A 12,404-nucleotide genomic window follows, 5' to 3' on the forward strand; every position below is an offset into this window, starting at 1 on the left:
TTGGGAGGTGTTCTGTAGAAACCGTTGGCATCTGAGATCGTACAACCCGCGGACATCAGTGAAATAATGTACAAAATGAACAATCTTTGAATTAGTTCCCTAATTTAGTTCAAATAATGTGCTGAGAACGTTCACCTTGCACATGTTCAAAGTTAGTGCAGCGGGAAACGATCTTTGCATGTTCTAAGCACGTTCTATGCACATTCATCCTGAATTAATTCAACTCTGCACATACATTGAAGTAATTCAAACTTAATTCTGCACAAACTTTCCCCACTGGGATCGGAGTTTAAAAAAAATAGTACTCGATACTACCGAATACCGGTATTTTTTGCCCATGCCTATTCCAGGCATCTCAAGAGCTCCGCCACATATATCCCTATGTGTGTCCCCATGACAATTTCGAAGTTATTGTAACCCCCCGATATTACACTTCATCTCACTCACTCAGTGATTCAACCCGAAGGTTGGCTTGGTTAGGCGAGGGTAGAGTTCGCCCTGGACTAGGCCGCAGGCGTGTGAATATTACACAATTACACCTTTATGGTGGTTGCTTTCCCTGGCCCACATCACACTTCGAGGATATTTTGGGGGTATCCAAAGCCTTCACCCGGGATTTCAGACTTCTTCTGACGCTTTTGTATAAGTATCTCCACCCATAACATCTACATCTGCATAGTACCCTGCGAGCCACCTCAAGGGTGTTTGGCAGGGGGTGGTCAATCACCAGCATGCAGCATACAATCGGATTCCCACATGCACACCACGAAACCATCCACTTGGCGTTAGTGAGACATCCTTCGCAAGAAATGCAGATGTACGATTGAGTTTACGCAGGGGTAAGGGCAGGGACGCCGACCTGCAAAAAAATATTGGGGGGGCCCAAACCGGGGATCTTGCCCAGGGAAATTTTGTAAGTAGTGATTCATAAGTTTTATAAGCATTTTAGAAGAGTCATAAGATTAACATTAGAATCCTGGTAACTCGAATCTCGATATCTGGACACTTCGCGGAAAATCGGCCTGACACATTTTTTCTTCACACCCATAACGAATTTTTGAGGGGGCTCGGGCCCCCTCAGGCCCCATGGAGTCGGCGCCACTGGGTAAGGGTCAAACGTCCCCCCCAGAAACTATAGATACTCGATGCTTGGTCAGAGGATTTCGAACCGATCAGATGGATACAAAATATTCGGGGTACATATAATTCGGGGTACCCAATTAGAGACTGTTGAATCCGTGAAATATCTAGGAGATAGACTCAATAATGATCTATCGTGGAATAAACATATTCGAGAAATAACCGGTCAAGCTAATCGTAAAATGGGTTTTGTTAAAAGAATATTAGGAAAGTGCGACGACAAAGTGAGAGAAATTAGCTACTTTTCCCTCGTTAGACCACATTTGGAATACGCTGCCAGTGTTTGGGACCCTCATGAAAAAGGCTTAATAACAGAGTTAGAACGCGTGCAAAGAAGAGCTGCCAGGTACGTGAAAGGTCGTTACGATAGTCTTGTTAGTGTAACTGACCTCTTAGATAAACTCGGATGGGAATCTCTGTCGAACCGTAGATTGAAAAATAAAATAAACCTTTTGCATAAAATCAAAAGCAGTGTATTTTCTGACGAAGTTAACCATATCTTACGGACGCCAACATACTACGGAAGATCAGATCATATAAATAAAATAAGAGAGATAGATTTTAGAAAAGACAGATTCCGAATGTCACTTTTTGCACCATCGATAAGAGATTATAACGGCAGCAGTAGATCTCGTAAATAGATTGCATGGCTTGTAGTGTAGCCTACTAACCTATGTAAAAATTAATGCATGTTTCTTAATTCAATTATTATTTCTAACACCACATAGTAGTATAGTTTGTTAGTATACGGGACGTTTTTTGGACGGTGTGGTGTGCATGTGGGAGTCCAATTGCATGCTGCATGCTGGTAATTGAACACCCCCTGCCAAACACCCTAGAGGTGACTCGCAGGGTATTATGTAGATGTAGATGATGTAGATATTCCCTCCTAGTCCCGGTGAAACATTATAAGTGACCATAATTCTCACCCTCATGGGCATTGAAATCACTACGATTCATAGTTTTCCATCGCGGGGGCAATTCTGTTGGCAGCCCTGCTAGCGGCGCAACAACCACACCCGAAACGAGAATTTCCGGGGAAAAAAATAGTAGTTGCGTCTCTTCTATGGAGAGCGGAAACTCTGGATTATCCCCCAGAATGAAAAGGTGGTGTTCGCTTTTATTCGGCTCGCCGTAACCCTCCCTCCTCTGCATGCGATGCAGTCGACAGTTGCATTGGATGGGGTTCAATTCTTGTCCATTCCTATCTCCGAATCTTCACTCCCATCCCCCCCCCCCAATGCGTTCGCAACAATGAGGTGCGTATAGAATGCTGCCTCCCCACCCCTCTTTCAACCCCAACCATTCCCTTTCGAGGGCTACGCCCCAACCCTCCCCATACGCTAGGCGTTTTGGTCGCGCCTACGTAGTAGTCCTACCCCAACGTGCAGTCCCGTCTGGCACACACGGGCGGTCTACACCAGTCTGGTCGTCATCCTCCCTCCCCGGCACTGCTGCTTCGCCCTTCCTCTCCGGCAGACAACCCCCCTCCCCTGTATATATATCCCCGCATCTGCCATCTCACCCTTCCCTCACCCAGGCGAACGCATTGTATACATCCAGGTATACATCGAAGTGTTTTCAGAAAATAACGCGAATTTTAGTCTTATTTATAATAATATATAAATTTTGGTCATATGTTAGGGAAGTTCAAGGTAAACGATCTACCGTATGTTCGCTGAGAAACGACAATGGAGATGTGTTGACAAACAGTTGCGATAAAGCCAGTTTATTAAATTCCTACTTCAAGAGCGTGTTCACCGAGCCTTCCGAGAACTCGCCCGAGACCGTTGACAATCTCCGCATACGAAAGATGCTGCCTCTTGACATTAGTAGGCACGGAATAGAAAATATATTGAAATCGCTCAGTCCAAATAAATCACCTACTAACCTATATAAAACTTAATGCATGTTTCTTAATTTTATTATTATTTCTAACATCATAGGGTAGTATAATTTGTTAGTATACGTGACGTTTTTTGGACCCGTGTGGTGTGCATGTGGGAGTCCAATTGCATGCTGCATGCTGGTGATTGTTCACTCCCTGCCAAACACCTTAGAGGTGGCTCGCAGGGTATTATGTAGATGTATATATATTTATTCGTCAACATTAATGCCGTCATCTTCAAAATTGTCCTCATTGTACGTATACTCGAATAAAATTGTTTCTGGCCTGATTTGGTGGAAGTTCGATATACCAATGATGGAAGAATACAAATGGTAATTTACACACTTTTTAATTCTAAAACATGGGCGTACGCAGAATCAAAACTTGGGGGGGGGGGGGACAAAACTAGCCGTGGTGGTCGTTCAAGTTGTAACTTTTTTGTTCAGAAAGATTTTAATGAAACCAAACTTTTAAGGAAATTATGACAGCAATTTATGTGATTGGCATTGCGCCTATGTTCTACTGTATGGCCCCCGAGTTCTTGAAGTTCCGTTAGAAGAACAGAAAGAGGGAAATGACTCTGAAAACGCAGATGACACTGTGAAACCAAAGGAAACATCTGCTAAATCTCAATGAAAAGAAGTAATTTCAAAATATGATCAATAATTGTGACTTCACATTAAATTATCACTTGTTGATAATTATTAAACTTTAAATGAATTTTATTTGGCTACTTTTTGTAATTTCTTGTGCCGTATTGATATTTAATAAATATGAACGCTGAAATTAATTTATATGTATTGAGACTATTTATACCGGCGTACGGGCTGTTTATAAACCAAATAAAATAAATGAAAATTAATTTTTATAATTATTTGCTTGAAAAAATAATGATTTTTATTTTAGTTCCATGTCTTATAATAATAACATTTTTCTTCAAAAGGAAAATTTGTTCATAACTTTTGTTTTGGACTAAATTTATTTTCGGTGGGGATCAGTTGCCCCACTTGTCCTTGGTAACGCCCATGTTTCAAAATTCAGCGATCGGCCAAGGTTTCAACACATTGTGTCAAGTTCTTGAAAATGACACACAATGTGTTGAAACCTGGGTTGGTCGTTGAGTTGTTGCATTAAAAAGTGTGGATATTACCATTTGTGTTTTTTCGTCACGGTACGTATAATTACACAGGCCAACAATGAAAAAACATTTTTACTGAAAATACCTTATTCTTATGTTTTTAAAGTTGCTGAATCCAAATATGATGGTTTTAAAGTTGTATCACCCAGCATATATTCACATTTTACAGTTAAATTTATGAAATCAAGCGATATTTTTAGAATTTAACAGCCTTTTATAGTTATAATAAAATTGAAAAAGTAGGTCTAATGAACGAAAAAAATGGGGGATTACTGTTGGTACGTCACCGAGAAGTTCAGCAAGCGATTCATCGCAGAAAAAGCTACACAAGAAGCGTCAAGGAAAAAAGGGAAAGAAAATGTAGACCAATTCCAGTTGACAAGTGAACTCTGTATTATCACGCTGTAGTAAATACAAACAATTTTATGATGTAACACAGTGTTTCATTGATTTCCCTGTATACCGTATAGGGCTATTAGACTAAATATTAAATACATATTGCTTGGAAACTATGGGTGATACAAAAAAAATAGGCCAGGTTTGGATTCGGCACATCAAAATCTATAAAGATCAGCTATTAAAATAAAAAAAGGTTTCAAACAAAATTTTTTGTTGGCCTGTGTTATTAGAGGTATACGGGGTGTTTTCAGAAAATAATGGGAATTTTATTTTTTGAAATGTATATTTACAAGCGTGCTTCCCCCGCTCTTTTCAATGCAGGTCCACAGAGGGATAGGCGCGTTTCTAATTTTAAAATGTGGAAAAAAAGGCAGGGTCTTATGTACAAATTTAATTGGAATGTTCATGTACAAATTGAGGTCAGAGGACCTCTTTAAACACAACATTGGAAGTAATTACACTATCTTCTGTTGAACGCACATGATGACTCATACTTACGTATCAGCAGGAGACTTGAATGTGTAATCAGGCGCATTTTGATAAAAGTAATTTAAATAATGCGAGATATTTTTGCAAATGAACAAATGTATCAGTTTGTGCGCCGTTAACGTCAGGAATATTTACCGGTTTTTTTTTTAAATTATTTAAAAACCAATTTTAGGAAACAATAGCAATATTTAGGAGGTAAGATATGCCGTCGCATGTTCTCTGATAAATTCTGTGCATTTTGGTACCTCATTTGTAGAGTTTGGTTGCGTATAAGTTGAGAAAAAGGTATCTATACAGGAGAAATGATACAGAAGATTCATTCGTCTGCATCTAAGCTGTCGCCTTCAAAATAGGCCCCCGTAAGATATTCATTAAATTGAATGTTTATGACCCTTTATTTCACTTTTTCCACGTTTTCATCGGTCGTTGATGTGCGGGGGCGTTCCCCATTTTCAACATCTTCTGGGCAATCTTGGAAACGTTTTAACCACTCGTAAATTCTTGTTTTACTCATTGCAGACTAACGATAGGCCTATGCTAATATTGCATGCAATTCATTGTACTGTACTTGCTGATCATTCTTTGTTTAGCTATAATTCCACGACCAAATTTTTTCAACAAATGCAAATCGTCGACCTGATAAAACACGTCTAGCCTTAAAAAACGGAAAAAGTAAACAATGAAATACAACTTAAAATTTTATCATACTTCAGGGGCAAAAAAATGACAATCGAACTCTTCTCTTCAAAACCGCGAACTCTCAATGTTCCCTTTATTTTCTTAATACACCTCGATCAGTGGAAACAGCGGGGTCGGAATGAAAGTTCGGGTTCTAATTTCATTATTTGAAATAGAGTTTGTAGGATTGGCTTCACTAGCACAATTTATTTCATTTTACGATAGGTTTTAGCATTATTCCAAAACTTTCAAATTAAGAAAGCATTCTTTTACTAGTTAAAAATGAGGTTGCAACGAGGGTAGTGATTGCAGAAAAGGGATTGTATTGAGAAGTTATTGTTATAACTACATACTTAACAGTTCGGCGATTATGACCGTCCTTGGTTTCCTTGGGAGGCTTTGTCCCTGGATTCTTATGAGGTCAAAGTCTACAATTTGGTTTTCCACCGAGGAAGGATTCGAACCCGCGACTATAGAATTATAAGGTGAGGACTATATGGTCCGCCGCTGTCGGGGCCGACATAATCGCAGAGTCTAAATTGCAAATAGTGAAGTCCCCTCCGTTACTTGAGGTGAGGAATTTTATAGTAATTTTATGGATTAAATTAAGATCATTTTTGGACACTTCATCAACTGTATTTGCGCCAATATTAAGAGTTTATATTCTTAAATTAGTGTTTAAAAGTGAATATAATAGTTTCTGTGCCCCAAAAAGTGTTTTTTTTTTTACCACCGAGGACACGGGGATTTAGGGTGCAGGCATGAACCCCCAACCCCAGACGCTCAATAAATAGACCAGATTTTTAATACATGTACTAATAATTTTGATGTTTTAATATAAAAGTTGTACATATTTCCATATTAATAACTTTTATAATAAAATTAAGAGCACATTTTGTAGCTAAATTGTTGCATGTAGTTTTTTTATCCCAAATATGAGAAGACCGTTTTCCTGTCAGACTCTGGTGCCCCCTCAGAAAAATCCGGGATCCGCCATTGTACATTTACCCTGTAAGCCACTTCTAGGGTGTTTGGCACGGGGTGAAGAATCGCCGAACCTCAACTTCATTCAACCATACTTCGTGCTTGAAAATGTTTCGTTTAGACCCGTAGCGAAACGAAAATACGAAGCTTCGGTTTGGTTTCGTACTCGTACGAAATTAAAATCACCAAGGAGTTTAGTTTCGACTCGGGACAAAACTAAATTAATCGAAATTCCGCTGCTCATAGTTGAGTTTCGATCCCAAAAGTTGAGTGAAGGGGGATTCGAGGGAATAGTTTCGACCCATTACGTGTGAGATACGTGTAGAGAGGTTGAAACATAGAGCTTAAAAATCGAATGGCCAGTTTTCGTTCACCGTTCTGCTGTTTGAGGTCAACATATGAGTGCCCCATGCATACAATGGCGGTAGGCCGAACCTCTACTTCATTCAACCATATTTCGTACTCAGGGGTGCCGACTTACAAAAAATATTGGGGGGCCCAAACCGAGGACCTTGCCCCGGTAAATTTTATAAGTAGCGAATTTTAAGTTTTTAAAGCATTTTAGAAGAGTCATACGATCAACATTAGAACCCTGATCACTCAAATCTCGATATCTGGATACTCCGGGAAAAATTGACTAGCCTGACACATTTTTTCCTCACATCTGTAACGAATTTTTGGGGGGGCTCGGGCCCCCTCAGGCCTCATGGAGTCGGCGCCTCTGTTCGTACTTGGTGTGCGGGTCGGAACATAGGCGGATCCAGAAGGGGGGGGGCACGTGCCCCCCCCCAGACCCTTAAAAATATGCTAAATTTTAATACGGTCCCATTATCATTTCGTTCGTTTTGTATAACGAGGTATCCTTGTGCCCCCCCTGAACAAAATCCTGGATATGGCCTTGCTTGTGCCACTCCCAGAAAGAAATCCTGGATCCGCCACTGGGTCGAAACTGAACTGTTCGAAGGTGAACCACGTGGTCCCTCCGATGCGAAACATTATCAGCGTTTCGTTTCGTCCGAGAGTTTTAGTTTAGTTTCGATCCGAAGTAGTTTTGACTCCGATTTCGTTTCGACCCTGAGTTTAACTCCCCGGGTTTAATTCTTTTTCGTTTCATTTCTACATTTCGCTCCCGAGAAAGAAACTATTGAAATTTTACTGGTTTTGACTTTCGTTTCTATTCCCATCCCTGGTTTATTCATTCTATTCTCGTGATCACGTCTTACCTTATTATAATTTTCAGTTACCTTTCCTTCCCTATTCTCCTTCGGTTCAACTATTCGTATCTCATCTTATCCATTGAATGATCTTCAGCATCCGCTACTTGTGTTGTGAACACCAAGGGTTTGGATGGAGAAGGCTCGGCAGGCCCAGGGTTTGTTGATGATGGCTGGTTGTCTGGGGGTTGTTGATTTGGTTGGGGGGATTGTTGTGCGGGACGCCATTGCGGAAAGTGGTGGAGAGGGAGCTGTGTAATGGTGTATATTTCTAATGGTGTAAGTGGAGTTTGAAAAATAAAAACTGATTTTAAAACCTTTGCAAGAGTGCATCATCTGTGGACTGACGGATTGGCAATGACCCCAAGTTGTGCCCGCTTCGTGATACTCGTTCGTTCCACGTCGCGTGCGCACGACACTTGCACATCAATTCTTTCCTGATCAGCCCCTCAAATGGTCCGTGCTCCTGATCCGTACAGCGACTCTGCCCACACATCCATCTAATCGGTGCGATAACCACTGACATGCATCCGTGGGGCCGTGGCGTAGACAGGAATTTCGTTCGGTGGAGGTCCAAAACTGGGGGAAAATATTTAAAAAACAGAGTACTAAGTAGAGGGTTTTAAACCAGTTATAACTCATTTCCCAATCAAAAAAACATCATTCGTCAAAGAAATCTTTTGTAACTTCATGATTTTTCAATATTTTGTTTTCATTTATGAAGCATAGTGATTGTAGGAATAGAAGGATCAACAACTTTGCTATTTCGACGTGGTAATTTATCGAGACCGACCATGGTTTCGTTACAGATTAACATTATCAAGGATCACCATACATCACCTTGATAATGTTAATCTGTAACGAAACCATGGTCGGTCTCAATAAATTACCATGTGGAAATAGCAAAGTTGTTGATCCTTCTATTCCTGCGATTATGGATTTCCACCAAGTTACGCCCGCTACTATTAATTACATAGTAATTGTGCTTTTATATTTCGGGGCATGGGGTCCGGACCTCCTGGATCTCCCTCCAGGCTACCTCACTGCTGGGTGCTTTCCATTCATTGGCACACGCCGACACAAGTCAACTTGCGTCGCGGTTTTCGTGTTCCATTCTGTGTGTGACGCCGACTGTTGTGACACAAGTCAACAAACGGTAACGCACAGGAATAGGAGAGTTAAAAACAGTTACCGCGAGTCGACACAAGTCGACGCGTGAGTCGCATGAATGGAAAGCACCCGCTATGCGGCCATTTGACCCCTACCTCTGCGTTACCCCAACTACATTTATTGCGTCGGACGTCCAACCTTAAGGAGATACTATTGGTGCAGATACTAACATAAAAAATCATGAGATGAAGTCTGAAGACCCGGTTGAAGCCTTGGGACACCCCAAAATCAAAATCTTGTGGCCCAAGAAAGGGATCTAGCCCCTCTACCCTGAATGTGTGAAGTTTACATGCCAGTGGTATAGTCCGGGACGAGCTCTACCCTCTGCTAATCAAACCAACCTTCGGGTTTAATCAGTGAGTGAGTGAGATGGAGTGTAATATCTGGGGGTTAAAATAACTTCGAAATTATCAAGGGGACACACATAAGGGATATATGTGGAGGAGCTCTTGAGATGCCTAGACTCGTCGAGCGTGTTGTATGAAAGTCCTCGGTTAAGAAAAGTGTGATAGAGGTCCTGCTTCTCACTCGTCGGTCCCTCAGCGAAGACACCGTGAGCGTGTGGCGCAGAAACACTTCATTCGTGAACTAGGAAAAAAAACAAAGGAAAGTTGTGCGATACCTAAATAAATGCCACGAGCAAACAGAGAACTTTACACAGCTTCTACACGAATTACGTTGGGAGCCGCTACTTGAACAATTAAGACGAGGTATTTTTGGAGCGGCATGAATTTAGAAATGATAATACCATGGCATGGTATTTGGAGGAGGCGACCGACAGCTGAGGTCTTTTGCACCATGAGGGAAGGGTATGGAAGGAAGGGTGGAGAGAAACCCGGCGTCGGCTTTAGCCTGCTCTTAACGAAAGGGCTCAGGGACTCCCATCCGACGGACTAAGTGCTGCGCTTGAAATGTCCTCCACACAACGTCCAAACAGGGACCTGAAAATTCTCTGCCTCCGCCGGGATATGAACCCTAGCCCACAGAGTGCGATTCTTTAGCCATCACACCAACCCCATCCCCAAAGGATAACATTCTATTTTATATTTATCGGAAATTATATAAACTATTGCATATGCTGAGAGGGAATGGCTCTACAAGTAAAATTTTAATGCAGGAAAAGAAAAAAAGGTGAAAAAAATTTATTATACGAAAAAATGTTTTTTATTCGAAGTTTTAAAACGTCCACGGGGGAAAAAACGTTTTTTTTCCCACCACTACTTGCGGCAAATGCTACCTGATCGCATATAATTTTCCTTTCTCGCGACGGCACGCTCTCTCCGCTCCGAATATTCATTGGAAAAGATGCATACAACGATATCGATTACCTTAAAAATATAAGTATCGACGCTCGAACGAAAATGAGTAAGGGGGGGGGGGGGGGATTAGGGGAAGGGGTAGCGGTGGGGGAGAGGGGTGTGGAAAGAGTGGGAGTCGAAAGAGCAGGAGAGAAGGACCCTGCGAAAATAAAAATAGGGAGGGCGGGACGATCGCAAAATAATCCCCTTCCACGAACCCACCTCACCTGCAGACGGCCACCCCTCCATCTCCATGGCGACGCTGACTCCCTCCTCTTCTCAACCCCCCATCAAAAGTGCTACCTTGTCACCGCACCACGGCAAACCTTCATACATACTAAGCCCATTGAAGAAGCGTGTGGCAGGGGGTGTTAGGACACCAGCCGTTTACATACAAAAATCAAATGCTAAAACAAAATTACCACTAGAATTTATTAAAGTCCTATATGGTTGGTGGGAAAAACGAATTCCCATAACTATCCGTTCGGCAAAACATCTCTCTTTAATTTATCGCTTTTGTCGGACCTAGAAATATAGTGGGGCTATAATATGATGTCCTCTAAGTCGCTCTCTAAGATATCCATTCTCAAAATTTCAAGCAATCTAAGCTTAGCGCGCAGCCTCCGATTCTCCAGCGGCTCCCAGCCTAATTCGCTTAACATCTGGGTGACGCTGTATGTACGCCCGAAGCGATTTTTTACGAACCGCGCTGCCTTCCTTTGTATTTTATTCAGTTAACGACTTAAGTCTTTCTGCACCGGATCCCATATGCTCGCCGCATATTCAAGTTGCGGTCGGACGAGTGCGAAATAGCACCTTTCTTTTACTTTCTCATACTTCCCATCTTACCGGGGATCGGTTCGGTGTGGTGCAGTCGCGTAGATAAGATTGATCAATCACACTCACCTCAAAGGGAAACAGTAATACATAATTTTGTTCTTGAATTCTCTTCTATATAGGAGTATCTCAAATACAAAATACCGCTCCAAATGCATTTGAAATACAAAATACCTTTGACTTGGGTATTTGAAGAACTAACAACAAATTAGTATTTTAAATACCTTTTAAATGCATAATGCATTTGCATGGAAACTAAGAGAATATATAACCTGTCTTGGCACGTTATGGATGGTTGCAAACATGAGGAAAACGATTCTAACGAAAACAAAGTTATCTCTGAAGCATAATGTTACAGAAGTGTTACCAGAGCTACTTCAAAAGCATTTCACAAATGTATTTTTTATTTTAGAATGGGAAATTACCAAAAAAACGGAATCGAAATTATTAAAGTATTCTACCAATTAAGGTAAGTTTCCATGGAGTGCTTAAGAAGAATTCCGGGAGCCTCCCCTTACATCATGCACTTCCCTCTTCAGTGCACAATAAGACCTCCTACCTTTCACTCTATCTAAAAATCCTATGCTTTCCCTTCCTCTCCCTCGTTTACCTAACATTCTTCCCTCTAACACTGTTTTCAACATCCCATCCTCGCTAAGTACTCGCTCCATCCATACCTTCTGTCTCCTCCGTATCTCATCTAAAAGCTGCCTCTCCTCACCCACCATGTCCAACACTTCGTCGTTCCTTATCCTCTCCGTCCATTTCACCTTCTCCATTCTTCTCCATACCCACATCTCGAATGCCTCGAGTCTTCTCTCGTCCTCCTTCCTAAGTGTCCACGTTTCTGCACCGTAAAGCGCTACACTCCAGATCAGACTCTTCACTAACCTTTTCTTAAATTCTTACATAGCGAACCTCTCAGAAGCTCCTTTCTGTTCATGAACGCATCCTTTGCTAATGCAATTCTCTTCATAATACCCTTACTACTGTATCTGTTTTCCTCTAACGTACTGCCTAAATAGTTGAACTGCTCAACCTGCTCAAGTTTTTCACCACCCACCTTTATCTTAAGTCTAACATTCCTCGCTCGTGATGCTTTACAAAACCGCATTACCTTAGTTTTCTTCTGATTAATCCTCATCCCATACTCCTCGCAACGCTCGTAT

This window comes from Ischnura elegans, chromosome 8 (assembly GCF_921293095.1).
Source record: "Ischnura elegans chromosome 8, ioIscEleg1.1, whole genome shotgun sequence".
Classification (NCBI taxonomy): Eukaryota; Metazoa; Arthropoda; class Insecta; order Odonata; family Coenagrionidae; genus Ischnura; species Ischnura elegans.